Below are 19,729 nucleotides of genomic sequence, written 5' to 3'. Positions count from 1 at the left end.
CCAGATCCATCCCACATCCTTTCCTACCCAATTTTTTGTCCTGTTTTTAAAAAGAGGACAAGTCCACTTGTGCTGCTCATATACTCTTAGATATGAGGCCATCCACTGGAGTGGGATAAACTTACCAGGAGATATACCTTTAAATGAAGCTGGCTTTCCCTCTCCCATCAGCTATCAATTGCCTATAGCTCCTCAGCCAGTGTGTGATGTCATGCCCACATTCCCTCTCCTTGCTGAGATTTTTATCTGAGCTTGTGTAGATCTTGTTTGCTCCCCCCCCCCAACTTCTGATCTGAGAGATCCTGAGTCTCCTTAGAAAGGAAGTCACCAGATACTTCTGCCTCCAGGACACCTCACTGATCTCTAGCACCCTCCCTAGCTTCACATTCAGTCTTACAAACTTCCGCATGACATTTTGGAGAAAGATCCAAGGTCACATTTTACCTATCAAGATCATTGGAGAAGCCACAGTGTAAGCTTGGTTTAAAAACAACTTAGGTCAACCATGGGTTCCAATGAAGGGACTACTAAGGATTCAGACATCCCCTGGCCACTTCAGCATCTGGGTTCTTTGCAAACACACTCCAAGCACTGGGGACCTGCATCTCTTCATCCAAGTGACTTATATTCCCACTCAAGGGCCATGTTCTATTTGAATACTATGTATTCAAGAACACAGGAGCAAGACAAAGTGGAATTGATTTATTATAAAGAGAACACAGGTTGGTTGGGTACACATGGGCCTTGGATCTGGGAAGAACTGAAGGAGGGGTGAATATGATTAAAATACATTGTATAGAATTCTCAAAAAACTAATAAAAATGGAAAATAAATGTGATTATAAACATGTCCAGCTTATTTTGTTTAGCATAGTATCTTCAACATTTATCATACTAAAGCAAAACCAGAATGTCTTCCCTTCTTGTGACTGAGTAACATTTCACATACAAATTGACCACATTTTACTTTTCCATTCTTCTATTATATTATTATATTATATTATAACACTGGGTTGCTTCCACTTGGGGGCTGTTATATGCCATTATGGGCATGAATACCTGAGTGACTAATGAGTTGCCATTTTCAGTTCTGTTGGCCATATGTCCACAGTTGCAATTGCTGAGTCACATGAGAATTCCATTTCACTTTTTTGAGGAATTGCCACATTGCCTTCAGCAGCAGCTGAGCATTGTTACATTCCCAGTAGCAGTGAGCATGGTTTTCAATTTTGACAACTCTTTTCAATTGATTTTCTTTTTTGTCATAACCATTCTTGTTGAGTGTGAAGTCGTTAGAGCTTTGCTTTCCTTGGGATCAGTGGGTTGTGTGTGCTTTTTCTCAGGTTATTGATCACTCATGTATATTCATTGTATAAATACCTATTTGAATCTTGGTCTAATTTTATATTAGGCTGCTTCTTTTACTTTTTAGCTATTTTATGGGTATTAATTTCTTATGTGAGTTTTGTTTTTGAGATAGGGCCTCACCATGTAGGTCTGGCTGGACTATGTAACTGGGTATGTAGACGAGGCTGGTCTCAAAGAAACTTAAAGAAATTGTTCTACTGAAATTAAAAGGTGACCACTGTGCCAGCTCTTATATGAGCTTTAATTTGTAAGTATCCTTTTCCATTCTGTGGATTATCTTTCCAAACACACATTTTATATCATATGATCTTGGGGGTCCAAGGCACATTCGCATACACGTAACATATTATTATCACCTTTGCACTCCAAAGAGAACAAAGCACTCTGCCCCAAGGGTTTTTTGAGTTGCATTCCAGAATCTTGTCACTAGATGGCAATAGAACGCCAATCAGCGAGTGGAGTGACCTCACGCAAGCAACTACAGCAGCGTACTACCGCAACAGGGATTTGGCTAAGAAGTTTCTGATCTTTATTGCCGTCACTATTCGGTTTTGACGTGATTATTTAGGAGCTCTTGTTGCCAGGCAGCTGAACTGGAGGCCCCGCAGGGTCCTCCGCTGGTAGGGATCTTGTCTCTGAGGTTTGAGCTGCCGCTTCCCTGACGCCGGTATCCCTGCACCGCGGAGTCCTGAGACCTCAGCCAGCTTAGGCTGAGTCACATTCCTATCGCTAAACTAAGCCCTCCTTGTGAAGCGAAAAGGCGGGGGCCACCGGGAACCCAGTCACGCAGGGATCTCGGGCTCCCTGTTCCCTGGCACTCGCTGGCAAACCCTCCTCTGCTCCTCACGTGCCCGGTGCAGAGCTGTAGGCCGAACTTGCCCGAGTGGACACGGGACTGAAACGTGAACGCGGACCTTGTGGCCACGATTCCACTTGGGAGCTTCCGCTTCCATGTCTGTGAAGCTACAGGCGCGTGGGCGGTGCGCGTCACAGAGGAGTGTTCCATAGTGTCCTGCAGGATCTGTAACGCCAGCCATGAGGAAGGAGCCTGGCCGCTCCTTTCTGTCTCAGCGCTAAAGGTATGGAAAGGTGAGATCAAAACTGCTCTTTTTAAGTCTAGGCGTGCTGTCCAAGTACAGATGAGAAACTAGCACTGGCGAAGCTCCTAGGAAAACTTGCTCATGGCGCTCAGGTGCCAGGCCGTGGGAAAGCCCCGTGTGCAAGCCAAAACACCAGCGGGCTTGGATAGGGCTGACATGTGACACCCAGAACGCATTTACCAGAAACTAAGTTAGTTGGTTATTCACTGGGCAAATCCTCTGAGCAGTTAACCCACCCATCACCATGTCTGTATAAAACTTGGGCCTTCTTACTTAGCTTCTCTGGGTCTGTGGATTGCAGCATGATTTTCCTTTACTAATGTCCACTCATGAATTATCACATATCATGTTTGTCTTTCTGGGTCTGGGTTACCTCACTCAGGATGATCTTTTCTAGTTCCATCCGCTTGTTGCGATGTCATTGTTGTTAACAACTGAGTAATACTCCATTGTGTAAATGTACCACATTTTCTTTATCCATTCCTCGGTTGAGGGACATCTAGAATGTTCCCGGATTTTATCTTATGAATAAAGCTGCTATGAACATAGTTGAGCAAGTAAGTGTGGTAGGATAGAGTGTCTTTTGGTTATATGCACAAGAGCAGTATAGCTGGGTCTTGTGGTAGATCAATTTCCAATTTTTTGAGGAATTGCCATATTAATTTCCATAGTGGCTGTGCAAGTTTGCACTCCCACCAGCAATGGAGCAGTGTTCACCTTGCTCCATATTCTCCACTTGTTTGTTTGATCTTAGCGACTCTGATAGGTGTAAAGTGGAATCTCATAGTAGTTTCGATTTTCATTTTCCTGATGGCTAAGGATGTTGAACATTTCTTTAAGTGTTTCTCAGAGCACATGGATCCCTCTGGGAAGGGGAAATAGAATAGTTTTGGGGGGTGAACTGGAGGTAGGTGGGGATGGCAAGAGGAGGGATCAGGTGGCGGGGGAGGAGGACGAAACAGAGGGAGAGAATACTGGGAGAGACGACTGGAGTTGGGGAGGCATTTGGAGAGTGAGGTGGAAACCTAATGCAGTGGAAAAACTCCCTGGAAGCTCTGAGAGTGACTCTTACGAAGTCTCCTAGTTATAGGAACTATGGAGCCCAAACTGGCCATCCTCTGTAACCAGGCAAGGCTCCTAGCTGTGGAACTGGGACATCAATCCAGCCACAAAACCTTCAACCTACAATCTGTCTGCCTGCAAGACTTGCTGTGGCAATGGTGGCACAGAATTTGTGAGAGAGACTAATCCAACTTAAGGCCCACACCATGAGAGGAAGCCCATGCCTGGCACTGCCTGGATGGCCAGGAACCAGAGGGAGGACAGCTCAGAGACTCCAGATAGACCAAAGCACCACTGACAAAAAATAAAAAATAAATAAAAATTAAAATTAAAAAAAGAGTCAATGAAATGATTCCTAATGATATTCTGTCATACGCATAGATTCGTGCCTAGCCCAGTTGTCATTAGAAGGCCTTCATCCAGCAACCGATGGGAGCAGATGCACAGCCAAACACTAGGCAAAGCCAGAGTAACTCTACAGCAGAGGGGAAGGGAGGATTGTATGAGCCAGACGGGTCGAGGACATCAGGAGAACACAGCCCACAGAATCAATTAAGCAGAGATCATAGGGGCTCACAGGGACTGAATCGACAAACAGGCCCTGTGTGGGTCTGAGCTGGCTCTTCTGCATATGTTATGGTTGTGTAGCTTGGTGTTCTTGTAGGACTCCCAACAGTGGGAGTGGGGGTGTCTCTGACTCTTTTGCCTGCTCTTGGGACCCTTTCCTTCTTACTGTGTTGCCACATACAGCCGTGATATGAAGGTTTGTGCCCAGGTTTATGGTATCTTGTTAGGCCACATTCCGTGGATATCCCTGGGAGGTCAGCTCTTTTTTTTTTTTTTTTTTTTTTCCCAAGAGAAACAGAGGAGGAGTTGATGGCAGTGGCCTTCAGCTTTTCCATTAAGACAATGGGGACATATCAGGGCATTCCCTTCATGTCTATGCTTCAAGTGCATCCACCTCTCATAGTTTGTGTGATTCTTTCTACAAGAATACCTTGTGGGAAGAACATTATGTATTCTGCCCCATCAGTATGTCAGAGTAAGTTTACAGCATTCTCTCACATGCTTCCACAATCATTCTTTATCTTCTATTTCTCCATATTAGTTCAATGAACTTTGAATTTTTATTTATTCATGTACTTATTTATTTTGTGTGAACATTGACAGGTTCTTTCTTGGAAAGGATATGCCCATAGAGTAGTATCTGAGAGAACTAAGCCAAGTGATACTAACACGGTGGTTTGAATAAGAATGTCTCTCATAAGCTCATATATTTGAATGCTTAGACATCAGGGAGTGGCTCTGTCTTAATTAGGGTCTCTATTGTCCTGAAGAGACACCATTACCATGGAAACTCTTATAAAAAAAATAAAGACATCTAATTGGGAAGGCTTACAGTTCAGAGGTTTAGTTCATTATTGTCATGGTGGGTGGCATGGCAGCATGCAGGCAGTCATGGTGCTGGAGAAGAATCTGAGAGTGCTACATCTTGATCTGCAGGCAGCAGAAACAACTGTGTCCCACACTGAGCAGAGCTCGAGCAAGGAGACTTGAAAGCCTACCCCCACAGTGACAAGTTTCTTCCAACAAGGCCATAGCTACTCTAACATGACCACACCTCCTAATAGTGCCACTCCTTTTGGGGACCATTTTCTTCCAAACCACCACAGACACTATTTGAGAAGGATTAGAATGGTTAGGAGGTGTAGCCTTGGTAGAGGAAGTGTGTCACTGGGGTGGGATTTGAGGTTTCAAAGGCCCATGACAGTCTCCACTGGGAACTCAAACACCCCGTGTAATCTCTGGCCAGCTAATAAAAACATTGTACTGCTTAAACACATGTCTGGGCAGTCTTCTGTGGTGGATACCTCACAACATTTCTAGGTCCCAGTGAGATCACCAGGGACCACATCTTGAGACACGAAAAGTCTCAGAGATTCTCAGAATGTGGAATGTGCCATTGCCAAGCTGCTCCTCGGTAGTGAACAACCTGAGATGTTCTAGGTCCCAGGACTCCCTTTAATCAATCAACACCTAACACTTCAGAGAAGTCTGATAAATCCACCCCAAAATGAAACAAATTAGAAATTTGCCTGATCTGTCACTTTCAGAGGTAAGTCTAGTTACAGTACATTCTTCCTGGACACATAGGATATGGTTGCTGATCCGGTGTGTGTGTAAGATGTCATCCTGTTTGTTCAGGTGTATGAATGTGTGGTAGCCAACCCTGTGTGTGTGTGTGTGTGTGTGTGTGTGTGTGTGTGTGTGTGTGTGTGTGTTGGTCACCAGTCTCGGACCATAACCCAGCAAATTCCTTAAATGCTTAAATATGATATGCAAAGTCTCCCTATTATACATCTTGAAGTACACACAAGACTAGAGGCAGAATATTTCAAAGGCAAACACAGTGGCTGTTTTTTGATTGTTTGTTTTTTAAGAACTTTCTCTTTTTTTAGATTTATTTATTTATTTTGATTACAGAAGAGGGCACCAGATCTCATTACAGATGGTTGTGAGCCACCATGTGGTTGCTGGGAATTGAACTCAGGACCTCTGGAAGAGGAGTCAGTGCTCCTAACCTTTGAGCCATCTCTCCAGCCCCAGAGTGGCTGTTTTAACAATCAACCTGAAAGTCTCAGCCAGAAGGTAAAGAATGAGGGACAGCCACTGGGTACTTGAGTTTCTTGATGTAGGAACAAGCCCAGCCCCACGCCCCCAGAGCAAGTTTGGTAGAAGGATTTTCCATTGAGAGAGACCTGAGTGATTGTTGACTATCCTACTTGTTATCATAGAACCCGCATCCACTAACTGATGAAAGTAGGTGCAGAGATTCATAGCTAAGCACTGGTCCAAGCTCCTGGAGTCCAGTTAAAGAGAGAGAGGAGGGATTATATGAGCAAGGGGGGGGTGTGTCAAGATCATGATGAGGAAACAGCTGACCCAAGCTAGTGGGAGATCACAGTCTCTGGACTGATAGCTGGGGAATCTACATGGGACCAAACTACGCCCTCTAAACGTGGGTGTCAACTGTGTGGCCTGGGAAGTTTGTGGGGCCCCTGGTAGTGGGACCAGGATTTATTATTTAGTGCATGAACCAGCTTTTTGGAGCCCATTTCCTATGGAGGAATACCTTGCTCAGCCTTGCTTGGGGGGGTGGGGGCTTGTTCCTACATCAACTTGATATGCCAGACTTTGTTGACTCCCCATAGGATGCCTTACCATCTCTGAGTAGTGGGTGGGGGTCGGGTGAGGGGAGATGGGGTAGCAGAAGGAGGGGAGGGAGGGGCAACTGTGGTTGGTATGTAAAATGAAAAAAAAAACTTACAAATAAAAATAAAAAAGAGGCCTAAGCCTGAAGCCAAATGATTTCTGAAATATCCTTCACTTCTCCAAAATCTGCATCCTGTGCATTTCCTTTAGGAAGGTGTTTGATCTCTGTGGAGGGCCACATCTGACATACTGCCTGTTCTTACCTTCAGAGTAAAAATTAGTGATTCAAGACACTCGATTGTATCATTAAAGTCTCAAGGGATGTCCTTTATACACCATGAAAGAATTTTTATCCAGTGTTCCAATATCTCTCTTTTGTTGTGACCCTCCTCATAATTGTGGGAACCACTTTGATTTAGTCCATCATGGAGGGTAGGTCAGGGTGGTAGATATCTTCAAGGTGGCAGAAGTGTGCACTTTCCCTTCCTCAAGTTCCTCTTAGAACAGGCAGCAAAGATCAACTATTCTCTTCCCTTTGGCAGGCTGAGAAAAATGGAAAACAGAGTGATGAAAGTAGACATCCATTCACAAAGGATGGAAAGAGACAGAGGAAGTGACCTGGGCAGCAGACAGACAGATGGGGCAGAGTGGAGGAGGAACAAAAGATTCCATTCCTGAAACCGGCAGGTCATGATCTCTGTGTAGATCCTAGAACAATTCTTCATGACCTCCCTTGTCTGGCGGCAGTCAACAGGGTGAGCAGGAAAAGTAACCAATGCACACAATCCCATGAATGTCTGCCTGCCTCCTCCTATTCCCAGTCCCATCAAATAAAACTCCCTCTGTGCCAACTTGCAGGTGGGTGAGGATGGAAACCAACATGTGGGAAATGAAAGTATTTCACAATTAATCTCATTAACAAAAACCAGTTCATTACCTGGAAAGTGCCTTAGACTTCTTTTGGCGCCATCTACAGCCCATTGTTTTTCCATGAGGTAAATTCTTTTGAAGTCTAGCTCAGTGAGACTGAACAGAATCCATGGCAGCTGATCTGTGGCTATCAGCAATGCAGAAAGGAGAAGTATGAACAGAGTTCATTAAGATCAGCTGAGGATTCAGGGAAGGGTGTGTTTCATTGGTGGGTAGAGGGCAGTCCTGGGGCAGAAGCACCAATAATGAAGACAGGAGAGGCCAGGACTGAAAGTGACAAGTGGGACAGAGAGCAATGTGGGATGAGTGGAGATACGTCAGGATGGAGTTTGGGTTCTGTTCTCCTGACTTGAATCCCAGCTTCCTCCTGTTGGCCTTAGTTCTGAAGCCACAAGAGGATATGGAAAGCGGAAACATTAAAGCAGCCTGAAGCTCATGTGTGCTTCTGGCAGGGTCTTTGACTAAACATAGACCAAGGAGATGTGACAATCTGTGTCATTCTGAAGATGACATTACTCACTTGGAGGAATCTTGTTAACCTGATCTGGAATTGAGTAGGGCTTATTTAAGTGAGATTCAATGAAAATATTCAAATGTCTTAGATGTTCCTCACTAACACGTTCCAACTGGGTGCTCAGGAAGTACTAGAGCCTCCTTTGCCTTAAATCTAGAGGGACAGTTCATAGATGCACAAGTTGGTGCTACTGTCCAAAGTTGCCAGATTTAGGACATAAAGAAAAATATAAAAGTCTCAAAGTCAATTTTATTAGTCAGCTTTTGTGACCATAATGAAACTATTGAGGTAGCCTATCTATGAGGAAGTCTGAGAGACTGGAATCAGCCACTCCAGTTTAATACTGGGTGACATGTTTCAACTCCACTGAGATTCCTGATGTCGGATTCTCCCAGACAAAGAGTGTAGGCAGTATTTTCTGTCTCACCAGCCAGCTGCCAAATAACCACAGAGAGATTTATTATTAATCATGAATGCTCAACTGATAGTTTAGGCTTGTTACTAGCAAGCTCTTACAACTTAACTCTGCCAGTATTTCTTATATACCATGTGGCTCAGTATCTTTCCTAGTCACAGCATGATCATCTTGCTTCTTGCCATGTCTCCTGTCTCCTGGTGACTCTGCCCTCCTTCATCCCAGAGCTCTCTTCTTGTCCACAAGTCCTGCCTAATCTCTTCTTGCCCAGCCATTGGACATTTAGCTTTTTATTAAGCCAATGAGAGCAAAACATCTTCACAGTGTACAAAAACATTATTCCACAACAGCAAGGGGTGTTTATATCAATTTGCTTCAGGGTACAGAAAATAAAGAGAAGGATGTTCAAGACAGACAAGAACCAGAGCCTTCATTATTTTTCAAGAAAATTACCCCTTCCTGCAGCACATGGGCAAGCTTCAATTTAGTATTTTGAATCTTCAACATCATTGTTTTCCTTAAAGTTTTTTAGAGTTATGTATTTTATATGTACGTCTTAAGCATACATATATCTGTGCAATCACATGCATCCTGAAACTGGAGTTACTAATGCCTATGAGTTACCATGTAAGTGGTGGGAAGTGAACCCAGGTCTTCTACATGAACAACAAGTGCTCATAACCACCAAGCCATCTCTCCTGTCCTGAATCTCCAACACCTCCAATGAACATTTCTTACTGCATGAATTGAAACAGAAGCTGAAGGTTCTCATTATCCTATATAATTTGGGTCATTGGTGTCAAATCATTTTAAGATTTTCATTTAAATACACTAAACTGTCCAGAAATAAAAATAGTAACCAGCTTTTGGAACTCTGAACCTAAAAGAAAGAACAAGAATGTGGGTGAATGTGGATGAGTGGCAGCAATAGAGAGAGAAGAGGGTGAAGGGTAAGGACTCAGAAATATATTTATTGTAAGACAATCTTAGCCTCAAAAAGAAGTCATGTTTGGACAGGCTTTGAGTCTTCAGTGGAAGCATTCTACTGCCAGGTATCATTGCACAAACAGTGAAGAAAAAGAAAAGGGGACGTGCTGTGGATATCACTCTGTATAAATAAAATGCTGATTGGCCAGTAGCCAGACAGGAAGTATAGGTGGGACAAGAGAGAAGAGAATTCTGGGAAGTGGAAGGCTGGGGAGGACAGACACTGCCAGCCATCACCATGAGAAGCAACATGTAAAGACACTGGTAAGCCACAAGCCATGTGGCAAAGTATAGACTAACAGAAATGGGTTAATTTAAGATAGAAGAAGTAGGTAACAAGAAGCCTGCCACGGCCATACAGTTTGTAAGCAATATAAGTTTCTGTGTGTTGACTTGGTTGGATCTGAGCAACTGTGGGACTGGTGGGTAAGAGAGATTTGTCCTGACTGGGCCAGGCAGGAAAACTCTAACTACATATCAGTTACTTATCTAGGATCCCATGCAGGAAAATATATTTCAGTTCCATTTTATTTATCTTAAAAACTAATTAAAAGACACCAACAGTGGTGCATAGCATGTAAGCATCCACAGTGAGTGACAGGCCATATCCACATACTACAAGAGAGACTAGAGATACTGAATGACTTTCAGTTCCAACATGAGCCTTGAGTGGTGACCTTCTCAAGAGGAAGCCCAAGTAAGTTCTGACTGATGAACAGTCTTCCATGAACAAAGTCTTTGCCGTTTCAGACATTCAGTGTGGTGACAGGTGGTGAGTGAGCCCAAGAAATGGAAAAACACAGCTGAGAGGTAGAATGTTTTCATTTAATTGTTTGTCAGTGCTTTAGAATTTCATATATGAATATTTGTGTAATTGGTACCCTTTCCTCTCCCAACTACTCCTGTGCTCCCACTACCTCTCAAACCCAAAACCCCATCTTCTATCTGTATATTTTTACCTGCATGTAAGAATACATACACATATATACACTCAGTCTGTTTGGTGTTGCTAGTATGCACATATGTTTAGGTATGACTACATGTGATTGGATAATCTATCAGGGAGCTTGATCCCTGAAGAAAACTGACATCTCCCATCAGTTATTGATTGCCTATAGCTCTTTATCTACGGGTGGAATCTTGTGAATCTTTTCCCACTCACAGTGGCATGTATTGTAGAATAATCTTTTTGTACACTGTGAATATGTGTCACTCTGGTTTAATAAAAAAAGCTGAATGGTCAATAGCTATACAGTATTTGGGGGGCAGAGAGAATGATGGAAAACAGAAGGGCAGAATAGCAAGGAGATGCCAGGTATGCAAAGCAAGCAGCATGGGCTTTACAAAGTAATGGTAATCAAGCCACATAAAAGAACATAGATTAAAAGATATAGGTTAATTTGTTATAAGAACTAGTTAGAACAAGCTTAAGCTATAGGCCAAACTTTTGTAATTAATGTTAAGTATCTGCATCATGATTTGAAAGTTGGCAAGAGGGACAGAAAAATCCACCTACAAATGGTATCCAACATCTAGCCACATATAGCGACATAAAGACCTGAGAAAGCGTTAACAAAAAGGTTCTAAACACACAAAAATAGAGCCAAACTTTGCTCACTAGTCTTGTTTCTCTCATGTCGGCCATGGTACAGAGACATGTCTATGACAGCTGCCGGCATGCTTGAGCCACCAGTGTGCCAGGAGATAAGCCAAGTGATGGGTTTAAGGTTTTTCTCATGCAGACAGAAAAGGTTATAGATATGATAGATATGCAATATCAAGTTCAGATGGAAAAAAAAACTCTGAACATGTTACAGTATATTTAATAATGTGCATAGTCTTAAAAAACAAGAATATAGACAGTCATAAAAGAAATAACTACTTTTAAAATAATACATATGCTTTTAAAAAGAGAAGTAAAGTAATAAAAAAGGGGGGCAACATAAGCCCCATGGAGATGGGAAATACATAGGGAATCTGGGTCCTATATGGTGTTATACCGACTTTAAATTTTTTGATTACTGATGAATAAACAATAGCTGGTGAGAGATATTGCATTATAAAAGGGACTGTTTAATTAAACCACCCTATATACTTTAGAAATGCCTTGAACTGTTTGGGAGGCATCCAGGCTGTGGGACCGGGACCTGTCCTTAGTGCATGAGCTGGCTGTTTGGAACCTTGGCTTACACAGGGACACTTTGCTCAGCCTGGAAAGAGGGGACTGGGCCTGCCTGTTAATCAACCAGGTTTAAATGAATCCCCAGGGGAGTCTTAGCCCTGGAGGAGATGGGAATGGAGGGGAAGGGATGGGGGGAAGGTTGAGGTGGGAGCGGGAGGGCGGAGGACAGGGGAACCCATGGCTGATGTGTAAAAAATTAAAAAATAAATAAAATGTTCAAAAAAAAAAAAAAGAAAAACGCCTTAACTTTAAAATGTAAATCCAAAAAAAATGTATTACATTGGGGGAGGGGTTATTTTTTGTTTCCATAGTAAACAAAAGACTGTCAATTCCTTTCAGATTAATAGAGATCAGATTTGACTCGAGGAGACCTCCTGAATATCTTGGCTACACACATGGGGGAGGAAGCAAAAAAAAAAAGACTGTGGGACAGTGTGATGTGTAAAAAAAAGACTGTGATGTGTAAAAAAAAGACATGGGAACAGCTCTGAGATGAGACATGATGAATCTTGTTGGCTACAGAGTCCTCGTGACTTATTACATGTCATCCTTTCATATGGCATGGATAGAGATTTGTATTATAGTTTGATTATACAGTCCAAAGGGACTTATAAAGTTGACAGATGCCTTTTACCTGCTCAAACATAAAACAGAAAATCATCTTTAACTGTTTTGTATACACTGTACATTCCATACTTGTGTTAATGCAGATAGGTATGTTACCTTGGAAGGTTTATGTTTTCAGAGCAAGTGGACCAGATACCAATGAAAATGGATGGCCCACGTGATCTAGCCTCTCAGACTGTCTCTGTTACAGTTTCCTCGGAGTTTGGTATCCAGAATAGCTTCAAGGCTACTGGCTGAGATGGTCCAGCCTCACAGACTATTGTAGCCAAGACTTGATTGTTATATTGGGTGTGAGTTCACACAGGTCCAAGGAAAGAAGAAACAAAGGTACTCTAGCATGAGTTTTAGCCTTTCCAGCTTCAGGGGAGTCAGCCTGTGGCAAACTGACTGCCTCTAGCTTGGAAAAGGAGTTTTTATTGTTATAAAATACACATCTTTAGCAAGTCAATTTCCATATAGCAAAACCTCTTATCTAAGCTCTCCAAAGAGACAATGCTAATGCAAATTCTCAGCTGCCTCAAGAAAGGTCAAGTATGCTGGGCTAAGTGACAGTTTATGCCATTGTTAGTAGGACAACAAAATTGAGTACTTTGAAATGCCTCAAGCTATTTTATCTGATTTGTTGTCCCTCAGACAGCTCTAGCATATTGAAAACAACTGGTAAAATATTCATTATGCTGTTGGTATCCCTTTTTAAATATCTCTATGTCTTTTGTTTTTTGTTTTTTGTTTTTTTTTTACTCACATGGGCCAGAACTGAGTTATCCATCATGGCATCTCTGTACCTATGTGTGACATTTTGTTTTCTTTTGTTCCTCTCCCTGTTTGCTTCTCCTATGGTCACATTCACCACCTCCAAGTGGTTCCTATTTATCCTCAAGTCAGTCCCAAGTTAGCCCTTCAATCTGCTGACATTTCATGTGGGTTACATTGCCCTGCGTGTTCCTCACTGCCTTAAAAATGTTCTACTTTGTTCTTATAATCCCCTTTCCAGTCTCATGGCCTATACATGTCTATAAATTTACACACACACACACACACACACACACACACACACACACACACACACACACTTTTAAATTTAAGCCCCACACATAATAGAAAGCATGCAAGATTTGTCTTTCTGAGTCTGGCCTATTTCACTTAACACAGTTTTTATTTATTTTCCTAAAAATGTCATTATTTCATTTCTCTTTATGGCTGCATAGAGTTTCATTGTGACTAGGCACCATATTCACCTTGTCCATGAACCTGTTCTTTAACATCAAGGCTACTTCCTTTTCGTGGTTGTTGTGAATAGTGCAACAATACACATGAATATATAATCCTTTTTGCTACTTTTCTGTTGCAGAGACAAAACACCATGACCAAAAGCAACTTAAGTTAACTTATAGTTCCAGAGGGATAAAGTCCATTGAGATAAAGAAGGCATGAAATGGCAGCAGGAGCTGGAAACAGAGATCATATTTCATCTGCACACAGGAAAGAGAGGGTAAAGGTAAGTGGGGCAAGGCTAGAAAGTCTCAAAGCCCATCCCCAGTGACCTACTTCCTCCAGCAAGGCTCCACTCTCTAAAGGTTCCATGACAGACCCTGAAAACAGCTCCTCCAATAGAGGATCAAGTGCCCAAACACATGAGCCTCTGGGTACATTTCTCATTTAATAATAATTTCCATAACAAGCTTCTCTATAACATGTTTACTTAGAGTCTTTGGGTAAACCTAGGAGTTTTAGAGCTGGGTCACAGGCTAATTCTAATTTCAGTGATTTTATGAACTTCCACACTGATTTCCTCAGTACTTGGGCAAATTTACAATCCCACAGGAATGAATGGGGTTTCTCTTCCCCCACATCCTTGCTAGTATGTTGTCAATGTCTCCTTTACTGACAAGCTGTTCTGACTAGAGTAAAATGGAGTCCAATGCAATTCTAATTTGCATCTCCCTGGTGGCTAAGGATGTTAAACACTTTTTCAAGAGCTCTCTATTCAGCTCAACAGTCCATTTATTGAGTGGATGATATACTGGGGTGTTTAATTTCAACAGTTCTTTATATATTCTATGTGCAAATCTCTTGTCTGATGTGTAGTTAGCAAAGACTTTTTCTCACTCTGTGGTCTCCCTTCACCCTCCTGATTGTATTCTTTGCTTTGTAGAATTCTTTTATTTAAAAAAAAAAAGAGAGAGATGTATTTAGTCTTAGTTTTATGTATATGGGTATTTTGTCTGTGTATATGTCTGTGTACCAGGGGCATGCAGTTCCTACAGAAGTCAGAGAAAACATTAGATTTCCTGGAACTGGAGGAGCCACCATGTCTGGGTTGGGAATCAAACCTTGGAACTCTGAAGAAGTAGTCTTTCTGCTTAGCTGTTAGGTTGGTATTGGTGGAAGAGAGTGAAATTAAAGGCAGAGGAGCCCAACCTCTGCACAAGTGAACTGTGCTGTAATAACAGTGAAGGTAAGCAGTCTCTCTGAGGTAGTGGAGACTGTGTCCTGGTGCAGCGGGGTTGGGCTTTATAGGATAAAAGGGGAACTTTGGGGAGGGAAGTTTTATCAATAGATGTGTGTCATGTAGTTATAAGGCGAAATGAGTTGGCGTATGTTCTCATATGATGTTGACTTTCTTGTCAAGGGAGTGTTCTTATCACTAGGTTGAATTGGGAGTTTCCAACTCATCTGAGTTTCCTTGGTTTATGTCATTATCCACTGAGACATCTCTCCAATCTCAAGATCATTGATTTTATGCAATCCCTCTGTCAATCATTGGGATTATATCTGTTCTTCAGATTCCTGTTCTAAACAGCTTTGTCTATCTACATATCTTCAAGTGTTTTCCCCACATTTTTTCTCTGGTACTTTCAACCTGTCAAGACTTATGTGTAGGCTTTGGATACATTTTGAATTGAGGTTTTTTATAATTTGAGGCAGATGAAATCTAGTTTCATTCTTTTACGTGTGGAAATCTGGCTTTCCCAAGACCAATTGATAAAGAGGCTGCTTTTTCCTCCAATGCATGTTTGTGGCTGTAATCCTAGTGCTGAAGGAAGACATTAGAGGGTTGCTGGGGCTGGCTGACCAGCCAGCTAGCCACATGGAGCATGGAGGATGCAGAGCAAGTGACTGAGAGCCTGAGTTTGGTTCCCAGCACCTATTGTAGGCACATCGCATTGATCTATATATCATGTTCCAGAGGATCTGACCCCTCTGCCTGCATGAGCACCTATACTCACATACACAGACTGACAAATAGAGCTGCAAGTATGTACATATAAATAAAAAATTAGGTAAATGTTTGGGGAAGCAAAGATGCCAACCAAACATGGTGATGGACAGTCCCATAGGCAACCAAGATAATGATCACATAGCAAATCAAGGTGGCATTTCCCATATCAGGGAGCCCAGGGTGATGCTACTCTGGCTAATGATGCCTCAGGCTGCTCAGGCTCCATAGCACTGAGTCCCATAAGCACCACTATACACCAAGGCTTCTTCATGTAGACAACACCCCCTGGCCATCCCATATGTGTAGCAATGTCCTCTGAATCAAAACATGCCATCCTGGAAGAGAGCTTGATAAGACTAAGTTCTAAACAGGGGCTCTACAAGACTCAGAAAGAAAATAATTCACAAGCCTCAGGAAGTCCCTGAAACTTACTGTATTAACAAGGTCCCTTACACCACAAGGTTGTATAAGCAGCAAGGACTACTAAGGAAGAGAATGCCAACTGCTTAACTTCCTCTAAGTCCTGAAGTAAGCTCCAGGGTTCTAGATTTTGAGTCATCACCCAAGGTGGGGTGGGTTTTTGGTATGTAGATGTCTTTGAGTCATCCATGTTCCTGTAAATGATCTTTTCATTCATACTCCTGTCAGTGAATCCAATAAATTCATTGGTTTGCAAAGTTAGATTCAGTGGTACCATTACTTTGGCCTGCCATTGGTACCTTGTATTGAGCGAGTAATGTGTTCATGCCTCCCAGAAATAATGTCACACAACAGTCTCCACTGTCTTCCTTCCTCCTGTTTCTTCTTTTCTTCATTTCAGCTTCCCAGAAGCATATCAGTATGGTAAGTGTGACAGACTCAGATTTGATGCAAGTGGAAAAACCTCTTCTACCTACTCTTCACACCCATGGTGGTCTCCCCACGGACCCATCTCTCTCCTGGTATGGAGGTCAGAGCTGATGCAATCAATGCAAATATTGATTTTATCACACTCAGGGTTCCCATTTACTTTTACCAGGAACGAATGGGATCCCATCCATCCTACAGTAATGACTGTTGGTTAGACAGGGATTTAACTTCTGGGAACCTGTATGAGTCAACCTGAGTAAAACATACACACACACACACACACACAAAAAAAAAATCCACAGGCTTCTGAGACGGAAAACTAAACAAATGCTGTCCAGGGACTAAGTCCACACCCATCACTGAGAACCCAGAGATGCGGGTCAGTCCAGAGCCTGTTCTCTCCCTCTCAGGACTCCTAGCTCACATTGTTCCATGCTGTCCTGTCACCATGTTTTGTTTATTTCTGCTTCTTCTGACCATAACTGTTGTCAAAGCCTCACTGTTGACTGCTGCAGCATTCCTAGCCCCAAGGGAAAGGGTTTAGTCGCCAGCGAAGAAGACATTTCCATGGGCATGAAGTTTGAGTCGGAAGAAGAATCAGGCATGTACACTTTCAGGAATCTAAAATAAGTCAGATTTATTTTTATTTTAAGTAAGGCTGTCCCACCTTGCCATACGTCCCTCTCGCATGTCTCCCATATTGTGATGTGACCAGAGAATCCTAGCAGAGCCAAAAATTTTTAAAAAATTAAAAAATGGTGACACTCATCTTGCAAGTTCAGCCATCAGAATGGAAGCAGTGTCACTGGTGATTTGTGTGCCGCAGGAAAACAGACTATGACACTGGTCTTCAAAGAACTCAAAAAGGTTCATCTCACAAACCAGACCCAGGCCAAGGCTTCATGCTGCAGATGTCTTTGTCAGGGGCAGTTTGTCTCTATCACAGAACAATGTCTGTTCTGGCAAGATGTTGTTTCCTTAGTAACAGCCAAAGACATAGGGTCATAAAATGGCCATGCGATCATTTTTATGGGCTCTTTGTACTGGGGGACATAGGAAGACCTGTCTCAAACAAACATTTAACTACCAAATTAAACAAGGCTTGACACCCATGTTGCATCTCTGGCACATTATTGCTGGTGGCTCCCTGGGAGATACTTGAGGTCTGGAGATGGCACTACAGTTAAAGCACTTGCTGCATAAGCACCAGTAACAGAGTCAGATCCCTAGAGCCCAAGTAAATGCCAGGTGGGCATGGCAACCCACCTGTAATTCCAGCCTTGAAAATCAGAGATGGGGGACCCCAAAATCAAGCTGGCTAACAAGACCTGCCTCCATGAATGAGGTGGAAAGCAAAAAAAAGGTGATTCCTAACATCAAACTTAGCCTCCACAGATACACATGCACACCCACCTGCATCCAGTGCTTGTACAAACAAGCAGACATGCATACACAGACAGCAGACACCTGCATCACTTACATGTAAAAAGGGGGGGGGGTGAGAAAAGAATGCCTAAAGGCTGGAATGACTCAATGGCAAAGAGCTAAAACCACCAGAAACTTTCATGGCACAAAAATATCCCCCCAGGGCGGAGTGAAGCAATGCTCAGTGCAGCTGCAGATAGATAAGAAGAGATATTCGTCAGGTGGTGGTAGCACATGCCTTTAATCCCAGCACTTGGGAGGCAGAGGCAGGTGAATCTCTGTGAGTTCGAGACCAGCCTAGTCTACAAAGCGAGTTCAAGGAAAGGCGCAAAGCTACACAGAGAAACCCTGTCTCAGAAAAACAAAACAAAACAGGACAGATATTCATGGTCCCTCCCTGTGACTACTGCAAATGACTCAATAGGGTCTGAGTGGGAGAATTTCAAAAAGGGCCATCCAGGGGACACAGTCAAAGAAAAAAACAACAGGAATGACAAGATCACAGGAAATGGGAGATCTTAATATTATTGTAATCTTTGTAAACTATAGTGGGCACACTGAGATGGCAGGGCTCCACTTTCCTGGGCTTACCATGGGCTTGCTCATGAAAGCTCTGAATCTTTAACACACTTTTCCATTAGACTGTGCTTCACACGCAAGGTGCTGTTCACAGCTGTGGGAAATCGCTTCTCACTGACTCTGAGGCTACACCTATCATTTCCATAACAGGAGGAGAAACAAACCTGACCTTTTGTTTATCATCATCTGAGAATGCCACACCCTCAGAGCATACGTGAGAAAGAAGGACCTTTGTCTGTGTACTTACTACAGTGGACAGTTTACACGTATCACCGTGACCTATATTGCCAGAACTACTGATATTCTATCACAAGCACATACCTTTGATTGTGTTTGATTTACTTTGTCTAAGGTGCAATCCAATTTGCAAGGCTCTGCATTGATCTTCACACCAAAGCTGTTAGAGCATGTAGGAGGTGGTATGTGCTTGGTACTCGGCTTCTGTCTTTGGATCCTGGTGCATATTCGTTATTGCAGGTTTCATCATGTAAGTCCACCACTTAATGTCGCACTTCGACCTCTTGGAGGATATGGGAATGGAGGGGAGGGGCTGGGGGAAGGGTGAGGGTGGGGCCGGGAGGGGGAGGACAGGGAACCCATGCTGATGTATAAAATTTAAACACATACTATAAGAAAAAAAAAAAAGAAACCTTAACTGAGAACACTTATGTGCGCTTCCAAAACAAATCAAGTTTCCCACTGTTGCCTGAAGTGTCAAGAAGGGCTCCCTATAAAATCCATCGCTAAGTTATTAGTGTGATTAAATGCCATTGGTTTCAACAATAAGAGACATGTACATTCACGTCTGATAAGTCAAAGTGAATAGCTTGATTAATTGACCCCTTTTAGTGTTAATTGATTTAAATTGTGTCTAAGGGTTTCTATTGCTGTAATGAAAACTACGACCAAAGAGAAAGTTGGGGAGGAAAGGGTTTATTTGGCTTACACTTCAGCATTGCTTTTTATTACTGAAGGAAGTCAGGATGGGAACTTCAAACAGGGCAGGAACCTGGAGGCAGGAGCTGATGCAGAGGCCCTGGAGAGAAGCTGCTTACTGGCTTGCTTCCCCTGGCCCACTCAGCCCATCTACTTGTAGAACCCAGGACCACGAGCCAGGGATGGCATCACCCACTATGGACTGGGCCCTTCCTCAACGATTACTAAATAAGAAAATACCTTACAGCTGGATCTTATTGAGGCATTTCCTCAACTGAAGCTCCTTCCTCTCTGATGACTCTAGCTTGTTTCAAGTTGAC

The 19,729-nt window shown here is 42.8% G+C and overlaps 1 long non-coding RNA gene across 1 annotated transcript; it reads left to right on the top strand.

The window, feature by feature from the left end:
- Window positions 1–1,837: 1,837 nt before the first annotated feature.
- LOC118576513 lies at window positions 1,838–18,122 on the top strand. Its single transcript, XR_004943957.1, has 3 exons — window positions 1,838–2,456; window positions 13,749–13,895; window positions 16,441–18,122. It is a non-coding gene; the product is annotated as an uncharacterized LOC118576513 (long non-coding RNA).
- The last annotated feature ends 1,607 nt before the right edge of the window (window positions 18,123–19,729 follow it).

The sequence above is a fragment of the Onychomys torridus genome, unplaced genomic scaffold (assembly GCF_903995425.1).
Source record: "Onychomys torridus unplaced genomic scaffold, mOncTor1.1, whole genome shotgun sequence".
Classification (NCBI taxonomy): Eukaryota; Metazoa; Chordata; class Mammalia; order Rodentia; family Cricetidae; genus Onychomys; species Onychomys torridus.
This window is presented reverse-complemented; position numbering and strand designations above follow the sequence as displayed.